Source organism: Thalassophryne amazonica, chromosome 3, assembly GCF_902500255.1.
Source record: "Thalassophryne amazonica chromosome 3, fThaAma1.1, whole genome shotgun sequence".
In the NCBI taxonomy this organism is placed as follows: Eukaryota; Metazoa; Chordata; class Actinopteri; order Batrachoidiformes; family Batrachoididae; genus Thalassophryne; species Thalassophryne amazonica.
This window is the reverse complement of record NC_047105.1, coordinates 128,863,682-128,874,531: the sequence shown is the minus strand read 5'-3', so window position 1 is coordinate 128,874,531 and position 10,850 is coordinate 128,863,682. Positions and strand designations below refer to the sequence as shown.

Here is a 10,850-nt window from a genome sequence, read left to right as displayed (position 1 = left end):
ACTCAAAATCAGCTTGTTAGTAGTTGCAAGTGTACCAGAGACAATAGTGGAAGTTATCGCTTAGCTGTAGCTTCCGATAAATCTGTGGGTGGTTTATCGGTTTAGCTTTATAAAAGATAACTTTTCAGTTAGCTGATTATCTGTTATCGAACCTAACAATTTTGGTTAGCCGTGCCCACCACTGGATTTGGATAAGCTTTAGTGCTACATTATAGTTTTATGTTGTCTTGTTTACACATTCTGCTTCTATAAGGACCACTGTTACAAGGGACATTGTTACAAATAAAGTATTCACTGACCTTAGCACAATTTCCATTTATGTTGCTAAAAAAGAAAAAAAATTCTGTCATTGGGACTGAATTGGTTTAACTTGCGCTGCAACTTTTGTATTAGTTTTATGTTATATTGCACTGTTTTGTATTGTCTGAACACAGCACCTTTTTATTATTCATATTATGGGAGCTGTCAGGACTTTCAAAATATTAGCAAAAATCTATAAAAAAATTCTGGCTTTATTTACATTATTTCATTGAATTATTTTTATTATTTATGTTATTTTAATGTGTGTGATCAACAATTAAACCTTGAAGTCTGTCATACCGCTGTTGTCAATCTATAATCTAAATTATAACCTCACCTAAAGTAGTAAATGCCTTCAGATGTTCCCTTGTTTGCAAATGGGGGTGCCAAACAAATCCTAGGCCTCGGGCACTAAAATGCCTGGAACCGGCTCTGAGCCCAATTGAAGGAATTCAGTCATCGTGATGGAGAACTTTAACCTCTGTATTGTTTCTTTCGATGACCATGTTGTTCGTAGCGCATTGATAAGGTTTTGATATTTTATTTGTGTCTTCTATGAATTATCATGTGTTTGTTCAAAGGGCTCTTTAGTCAAAATCTTTGACCCACTCAGAACAGACAATGCTTTTTGTCAGTTTTTTTCATTTACCTTGGATTTCTTTTTAATAGACTGCAGTGGGCCCCAGACCCAGGGTCTAAAGTTACACCCGAAGCTCTAGTTACACCTAACCATAGCTGGCACTGTATCTGAGAGCTCTCTTCAAGATGGTGATTGTTCCCTTAATTGCAGACAACTGCACCTCATGTGTGCTTGGGTGACCGGGGATTGCCTCAAGTTATTTCTTCAGGTTCTTCTTCGTAAGGCCTTGTTGCCCCCACCACAACTGGGATGATATCGATGTCTTTCAGTGTTCATAGGCCATTTTTCAGGTCTTAGTATTTCATGATCTTTCCCCTTTCAGCTCAATTCAAGCCATAGTAATTAGGGACTGTTACATCGATGAGTTTGGCTGTTTTCTCTTGCTTGTTCAGATAATATCTGGTTTGATTGCACCTCCTTCGATAGTCTCCTGCCGGGATCTCTGTCGTAAAAGACAGTTATTTTTCCATTGGACGAGACTGGTGCTTGCTCATGCTCCCAGATGTTTTCCTTGACTTCCATCTCCAGTTCTTTGCATACTTTCCAGTGGAGATATTGACAGCTAATTTAAAATAATAATTTTGTATTATTGTACGATATATTTTTTCATCATATGAATTTCCTCAGGAAATTTGATTATAATGTGTTTGTGTTAAAACTGTTCAGTTTTGCTTTTAAAAATTAAGTGTTCAATTAACTGACTGTCATACTTATATGTGATTAAAAACTTAGTTTGTCATGTGAATTTCCTCAGGAAATTTATTGATTGTAATATGTTTGTGAAACTGTTCAGTTTCGCTCTTAAAAATGATGTGTTCAATTGCATTGTCGTATCTGAATAATGTCATACTGAGTTTTCAAATCTATGTGATTAAAAACTTACAATATTTTTCATAGGAATTTTCTCAGGGAATTTATTGATAGTAATGTGTTTGTGTTAAAGCTGTCCACAGTTTTGCTCTTAAATGATGTATTATTAATTATGCATGCAAACATTACCTGTCCTCATTCTTTGTTCATATGGTTCGTGCAATGTTCATGCCATGTATGAGAACGTTCTCATGCAAACGTCCAATGAGCATTCAAAGAACATACAGTTTCCGGGTGGGATCATGTTGCGGGGTAACATGTTTGAGGGTATTGGAAATTGGCTAATATTAGAAATTGGCAAATAATGCAATACTGTTTTCAATATGATTAGAGCATCTTTTAATTTTTACCCCTGTGTAAAACTTCATTGACCCCTGTGGCTACCTATTGAGAAATCAAGTGGATAGTCTGCTTTATCAAAATAGTAAGGAGTATTTGTGCAAAATTTGGTGCTTGTATCACCATTTGAAAGATGCCTCTGTAAATATTCTCTTATCTGCTGCACTATTTCTAGTCTTTTCTCCACAAGCACCTCAATTTACTTGCACTTCATCTCAGGTGTCAAGGTCAGTAAATGCTGATCTGGCTGTAACATTTGAGGTCTTTTGAATTGACCATTTATGGCTGAATGTGGTCATTTAGAGAAGACTCTTGTCCTTCAGTGTGTTGTAATGTCCAATCAGAGCTTTTACATAATTCAGTTTTTACAATTTTTAATTTTTTTTTCAGAAAATCATTCTCATCCTACTGCACATGTATTCACAAAATTACCAGTTGAATAACTCATTAGGAAAATATTTGACAGTCATAATAGCCTGTTATGGAGTAAAAGTAATAGTGAACAAACCTGCTTTATACATTAGTGTTCAGAATAATAGTAGTGCTATGTGACTAAAAAGATTAATCTAGGTTTTGAGTATATTTCTTATTGTTACATGGGAAACAAGGTATCAGTAGATTCAGTAGATTCTCAAATCCAACAAGAAAAGCCTTCATGATATGCACACTCTTAAGGCTATGAAATTGGGCTATTAGTAAAAAAAGTAGAAAAGGGGGTGTTCACAATAATAGTGTGGCATTCAGTCAGTGAGTTTGTCAATTCTGTGGAACAAACAGGTGTGAATCAGGTGTCCCCTATGTAAGGATGAAGCCAGCACCTGTTGAACATGCTTTTCTCTTTGAAAGCCTGAGGAAAATGGGACGTTCAAGACATTGTTCAGAAGAACAGTGTAGTTTGCTTAAAAAGTTGATTGGAGAAAGGAAAACTTATACGCAGGTGCAAAAAATTATAGGCTGTTCATCTACAATGATCGCCAATGCTTTAAAATGGACAAAAAACCGGAGACGCGTGGAAGAAAATGGAAAGCAACCATCAAAATGGATAGAAGAATAACCAGAATGGCAAAGGCTCATCCATTGATCAGCTCCAGGATGATCAAAGACAGTCTGGAGTTACCTGTAAGTGCTGTGACAGTTAGAAGATGCCTGTGTGAAGCTAATTTATTTGCAAGAATCCCTGCAAAGTCCCTCTGTTAAATAAAAGACATGTGCAGAAGAGGTTACAATTTGCCAAAGAACGCATCAACTGGCCTAAAGAGAAATGGAGGAATATTTGTGGAATGATGAGAGTAAAATTGTTCTTTTTGGGTCCAAGGGCCGCAGACAGTTTGTGAGACGAACCCCCCAAACTCTGAATTCAAGCCACAGTTCACAGGAAGACAGTGAAGCATGGTGGTGCAAGCATCATGATATGGGCATGTTTCTCCTACTATGGTGTGAGCCTATATATCGCATACCAGGTATCATGGATCAGTTTGGATATGTCAAAATACTTGAAGCGGTCATGTTGCCTTATGCTGAAGAGGACATGCCCTTGAAAGGGGTTTCAACAAGACAATGACCCCAAGAACACTAGTAAACGAGAAATCTTGGTTCCAAACCAACAAAATTAATGCCTCGCAGATGTGAAGAAATCATGAAAAACTGTGGTTATACAACTAAATACTAGTTGTATAACCACACTTTAGTGATTCACTGGATTGCTAAAAAGCAGTTTGAACATAATAGTTTTGAGTTGTAGCGTATTGTATGCTACTATTAAGGGCTTTTCACACTGCAAGCTTTAGCGCGATGCTTTAACGCCCCCTAGCACGTCAGGCCGATGCGTTCCAACGCGTTGTGACGTGTCGCTTTGGAAGCGGCAAGAGGGCGGAGATTGCGGCTATGTCCACTCTGGCTGTTTCCATAATCTGAAAAAAGTTCAGCGATCACCATCTTGAATTTGCGTCTCCTGAACCACAAAAAAGCTTTAAAAAACAGCAGAACGATTCTCCCATCACCCTGCTGGGAGAAGCTTTTTTTCAGTTACTTTTCGGAGTGACGCCGACCAAGGGAGGACTGACGACTTGGTGGGATATCAGTCGAACCGCGACAGCGGGGCCGACCCGCACGGAGAAGCGGCCTTCAGTCATCATTCCAGGGCAGACCGAGGCTGGCAGCCGGGGGGATGGAGCAACCCCACTCAGTCCGAAATCTCCCACTTTTTGGATATATGTGAAGTCCCAGTTTGCCGGAGGTTAGTTCTGCAGCTTTATCGAGGTGAGGATAAATAAAAGTAAAACGTGACGTTTCTGCACAGGTTTAATGATCAGCTAACATTAGCTTAGCTTTTTAGCACAGTTGATCTGAGTAAACGCTTTAATTTGTAGATGGTTCAGGTTTCTTATTTTACCAAATAAAGCTACAGCTTTTTTCAGACACCACAAAAGCTCAACTTTAAATAACTTATTTTTTCAGGCGTTTTTTTCCATCTTTTTTTTTTTGCCGTTTTTTTCCCTTTTTATATATAAACTGTTTAGCGTTTCTTTATATTTAAAAAAAATATTTTTATTTGTCCCAATCAGGAACATTTGTTGTGCATTCAACCAAGCTTCCCATTGATGAGCTGAACACCACGAAGTCGAGTCGAAAGAAAACATCTCTGCTCTTCAAAATAGGACAAAAGTGTCTTCAACAACACCACCAGAGTTCAAAGCTGCAGAAGAGGCCTTCATCTGGTCCCGAGAATCCAGCAGAACATCACCTGCTTCTAAATAAAAGGCTCTTTCAACAGCAACTATTTATTTTATTTTTTTAAAAAGCTGTTTCATTTTAATTTTTACAATAAATGAATGGTTCATTAAAATGTCCACGAATCAAAGTCAAAGACATTTGCACAGAAGCTCTCCACTTATTGTGCTCAAATTCATATTTAGAAATGACTGTCCTGATAACATTAAAGGCAATTACATATTTTGACAAAATTACAAGTTTAAATGACTATATAAAAAAAATTCATCATGAGGTTTATGTCACAGAAATCCTACTTTACAATCACACTGCAGTCATTGTTAAATTATTTCCTGTTTTGGCAGTTTTAGACCTGCAACACCAACAAAACTAGGTTTTACGTTGTAAACCTCAACCCTGAAAAACTGTAATCAATAGTATTGATTGATTGATTTCGTCCATCACCAAGCTGAACTGTCGTTCCTTTATCATCATAAAGCACAGTTTGGCTTATTATTTTTGCTGATATTTGGTGTTCAGTCTGTAATAAGAACTCCAACACTAGCAGCTATCATTTGGATGTAGTGGAGTTGACCTGAATAAAGTTTAGTGGACAAACCTGCTCTGGATCAGCAAACTTCAGGCTTGAAAACAGCATCCAGCACGTTTACTAGTTCTTCTCTTCTTTAAATCCACTCATTTCTTCTTGCTGCTCTGCGATCTGTTTATTTCTACCAACTCAAATTCTCACACTCAGACATCCGTGAACTTCCTAGACGGAAGCAAACTGCCATCTTTGTTTGGGAATTGAGCGACTTTGGTAACATGAAAGCGGCACGAAATGCCCAAAGTAGTTGTGTTCCGGGTTGTACAGCCAACCAAGAGTTATATAGAACGTCAGTTCTATATTATACCATCTGAGAAATGCAGATGTGAGAAATGGCTCGCTGCAATCAACAGGGCCGCTGTAAACACTGATGGGAGTATCAACAAAAAAGAAACGATGGGGTCCCAAGTCTGGTTGTGCTATCTGTGTTCTGCCCATTTCATCTCATAAGTACTTTTTGTGTTAATATTTATGAATTGAGGCTGTCGCCAGGATCCGTTCACATTTTTCAAGTTTGAAAATTCCGATAAAGCGCCAGCTACAGAAATTAAGCTGGATGACGGTTAAACGATGTCTCCGAAAGTCAACGTAAGGCCAGATTTCTTGTTTTGTTTTGGCTTCGGTGTCCATCATTAGTGCCGTGTGTGACTGGGGCTTAACTGATACAATTATTAATGTGTGTGTGTGTGTGTGTATATATATATATATATATATATATAAAAGAATACTCACAAGGACTCTTGATGAAGTATGTGAAGACGTCTTTGTAATCCATCTCTGGCCATAAGCCAGTTTCGACTTTTCAGCGCCACAGTGGCTGCTGGGTAAGTTCAAAGGTCAGTGCATATAAGGGTGATTCTTAGACTACGGGCACTTCAGACAACTTTATTGATCCCAAAAAACGGCAATTATGTTTACACTTCAATTACCTCAGACAAGATACAGCAATTAATCCACAATTATTACTTGTTTACCGTAATAATGGCACACATCAAAATTAAAGACAACACATATACATTTGACATTGTTTATGTGCACTACACTTGAAGCAGTCCGTCATCAGCACACGAGCGAAGTTACAATATTCTCAGAACGAATATACACAACATGCATCCAGCAGCATACACGTTGCTGTCATAGGCAATTGCCTGTAAAGTTTTTGGCAAGTTATAACTTTCTAAACAGTGTAATTTGTAATGAAAGCCACTTACATTTGTACGACTCTTTTGGCGCCATGTTTGTTTCTTTGGAGACAGCAGTAAGCTCCTCCTACCCCTCAAAACGGAGTGTGCATCCAGATTCCCCCCGTTTAAAGGGGTTTGTAGCCCTCCGCCTAGCGCCAAAAAGAGAATTGGGACACCCCTCTGTCTCTCATGCCCGTGCAAACAGACGGGAAGGGGTAAGGGGAAGGGCCAAGGGGTTGAATTGAGATTCAGCCAAAGTCTCAGTATAAGCAACAGTGATGACACATTATTCTAATATGATCCTTTTTCAGTAACAAGTAATCTAAGGTGTCAATCTTTCCAAATAGTCATCAGATTAGTTACTTCACCAAGTCAGTGTGTTACTATTATTTTTGTATTGCGAGACGATTGCAGCATTAAATCCGGCCTGTGAGCAGAGGGAGGTCGGGGTTCAACTGAACTGCCCACTTTCAGCAAGCTGCGAGCAGAGCCAGAACTGCTGTGCAGCAGCTCTAGAGTTGAAAAAAGTTGTCTCTCAAAGCGCGATGACATTTCTACATTTTTTTTCCTAAACAGCTGCTCCACGATGAATTATACCAACTAACACTTTTTTTCCATCTAAATGCACCTACAGTGAAGAAAATAAGTATCTGAACACCCTGCGGTTTTGCAAGTTCTCCCACTTAGAAATCATGGAGGGGTCTGACATTTCATCTTAGGTGCACGTCCACTGTGAGAGACATAATCTTAAAAAAAAAAAAAAAAAAATCCAGAAATCACAATGTATGCTTTTTTTTTTAAATAATTTATTTGTATGTTACTGCTGCAAATAATTATTTGAACACCTACCAACCAGCAAGAATTCTGGCTCACACAGACCTGTTCATTTTTCTTTAAGAAGCCCTCTTATTCTGCACTCTTTACCTGTATTAATTGCACCTGTTTGAACTTGTTACCTATATAAAAGACACCTGTTCGCACACTCAATCAATCACACTCCAACCTGTCCATCATAGCAAGGCCAAAGAGCTGTCTAAGGACACCAGGGACAAAACTGTAGACCTGCACAAGGCTGGGATGGACTACAGGACAACAGGCAAGCAGCTTGGTAGAAGACAACAACTGTTACGATTATTTATCAGAAAGTGGAAGAAATACAAGATGACTTACAATCTCCCTTGGTCTGGGATTCCATGCAAGATCTCACTGTGTGGGGTAAGGATGATTCTGAGAAAGCTCAGTAGGACCACAGTAGGACCTGGTCAATGACCTGATGAGAGCTGGTACCACAGTCACAAAGATTACATTAGTAACACATGATGCTGTCATGGTTTAAAATCCTGCAGGGCAGCAAGGTCCCCCTGCTCAAGCCAGCAAATGTCCAGGCCATTTGAAGTTCACCAGTGACCATCTGGATGATCCAGAGGAGGCATGGGAGAAGGTCATGTGGTCAGATGAGACCAGAATAGAGCTTTTTGGAATCAACTCCACTTACCATGTTTAGAGGATGAGAACAACCCCAAGAAAACCATCCCAACCGTGAAGCATGGGGGTGGAAACATCATACTCTGGGGGTGCTCTTCTGCAAAGGGGACAGGACGACTGCACCGTATTGAAGGTAGGATGGTTGGGGTCATGTATTGCGAGATTTTGGCAAACAACCTCCTTCCCTCAGTAAGAGCATTGAAGATGGGTCATGGCTGGGTCTTCCAGCATGACAATGACCCCAAACACAGAGCCAGGGCAACTAAGGAGGGGTTCCGTAAGAAGCATTTCAAGGTCCTGGAGTGGCCTTGCCAGTCTCCATCCCTAACTCAATAGAAAATCTTTGGAGGGAGCTGAAACTCCAAACGTGAAAGATTTGGAGAAGATCTGTATGGAGGAGTTGACCAGAAATCCCTGCTGCAGTGGGTGCACACCTGGTGAAAAACTACAGGAAACATTTGACCTCTATAATTACAAACAAAGGCTACTGTACCAAATATTAACATTGATTTTCACAGGTGTTCAAATACTTATTTGCAGCAGTAACATACAAATACATTATTAAAAAAAGCATACATTGTGATTTCTGGATTTTGTTTTTTTTTAGATTATGTCTCTCACAGTGGACATGCACCTAAGATGAAAATTTCAGAACCCTCCATGATTTCTAAGTGGGAGAACTTGCAAAACCGCAGGGTGTTCAAATACTTATTTTCCTCACTCTAAGTCTCTTACTGAGGATGACGTGATGTAAAAACACTGATAAAACTTTCTTACCTGTAAATCTGGTCGTTTTTTCTGCATAAATAAACCTTAATTCTTCTGCTCAAACAGCAAGTCAGGGGCGAATCCACGCGGGAAGGGGACGCGGGAGGGTGGGTGGCTGAACTTTCATCTCTTGAACACTAGATGGCATATCCACTCGTAATACATGAACAATTTTCAGGACAGAGGCATTTCCTCATTTCCAAAACACAACAAGAATCATCGTTCTCTGGCTGATTTGCCTTAATGTGTCGGTGAAAACATCCTTGCATTATTTAATGAGGCGCTGTCTCAAATGTTTGATTCAGGTTGTGACAGAGCTGCCTGCCTCCACCTGGAGCGTTCGCTGAAATAAACAATGACTTTGCAAATATTGCACATTGCTGTCTTGGCATTGCGGTGTAAAGTGACACAACTGCTAACTGCAGAAGACACTCCTCATCTCAGTGAGAGGACACGCCTCAGCTCAGAACAACCCCCCCCCCGAGGAAAGGAGGAGTGGGTCACGGATGCTTCACAGAGGAGTTTTCTTAGATCGAAAAACTGTGGGCATTATTGCGATTAGTCGGTGAAGTCCAAATCTCCACCATATGCCAATTCACACCATGTACCGTATAAACCTTATATGCCATGCAGCCTAAGTTGCACCATTGCTCTCCTCACACACCCAGGTGCCTAGGTGCTTTGGGGAGTTATTAGCTGGGGTTCGTTTTCTCTGAAACGTCCTCAGACCAAGATCTCTCCTGGAAAACCTCTTCAAAGTGGACCCAAGGACACTCGAGGGATGAATTATCATGTGCCTCTTCAGAGTGCTCTTTAGTCCAAATCTTTGACCACACTCAGAACAGACAAAAGCTTTTTTCCCTGTATGAATTATCATGTGTGTAGTCAGAGTGCTCTTATGTCTAAATCTTTGACCACACTCAGAACAGACAAATGGTTTTTGTCCTGTATGAATTATCATGTGTCTGTTCACGTGGCTGTTTCGCCCAAATCTTTGACCACACTCAGAACAGACAAATTGTTTTTGTCCTGTATGAACGATCATGTGTCTGTTCAGAGTGCTCTTTTGTCTAAATCTTTGACCACACTCAGAACAGACAAATGGTTTTTGTCCTGTATGAATTATCATGTGCCTGTTCAGGTGGCTCTTTAGTCCAAATCTTTTACCACACTCAGAACAGACAAATGCTTTTTGCCCTGTATGAATGATCCATGTGTCTGTTCAGAGTGCTCTTTTCTCCAAATCTTTACCACATTCAGAACATCCAAATGGTTTTTGTCCTGTATGAATTATCATGTGTTTGTTCAGAGTGCCCCTTTGTTTCTGTTTTTTACTGCGATCAGCACAGCTAAATGGTTTTCCGCTTGCTTGCCTCCCCTTGTATTGCTCTGAGTTGGTTATGTGACCAGATGCTTTTACATATTTAGAGCAATTAATCTGTATCTCAGCAATGTTGCAATTGCTTGAACTAACAATATTGGTATTTTTTTGACAGTTAAACCGTGACAGCAGTTCTCTGGTCTGTTCCCAGTCAAGACTGTCATCAGTCTCACTTCCAGAACTATTTGAAATCTTACCACTGGTATTTGGTCGTAAATGTCTGTTTGAGCTGTTAAATTGTTTCTCAGCAACGTTGCAATTGCTCAGATTAACAATATTGGTATTTTTTTGACAGTTAAATCGTGACAGAAGTTCTCGGGTGCGTTCCCAGTCAAAACTGTCATCAGTCTCACTTCCAGAATTGTCTGAACTCCTGCCACTGGTACCTCGTTGTAAATGACTGTTTGGACCTGAGTTGCTGGCTGGTTGTGGTCCTCCATCGTCCTCTCCATCAGCTTCTGCTGTCAGTGTTCTGTGTACAGATGAGCTGCTGGCTACAGGCTCAGCCTCTGTGCTTTCATCACTTCGGCTTTGATGAAGCTGTGATGACTCTGGTTTTTCATCATC

At 39.9% G+C, this 10,850-nt stretch overlaps 1 long non-coding RNA gene across 1 annotated transcript; it reads left to right on the top strand.

The window, feature by feature from the left end:
• Window positions 1-890: 890 nt before the first annotated feature.
• Window positions 891-9,835, top strand: LOC117507581. Its single transcript, XR_004559767.1, has 3 exons — window positions 891-930; window positions 1,164-1,168; window positions 9,682-9,835. It is a non-coding gene; the product is annotated as an uncharacterized LOC117507581 (long non-coding RNA).
• The last annotated feature ends 1,015 nt before the right edge of the window (window positions 9,836-10,850 follow it).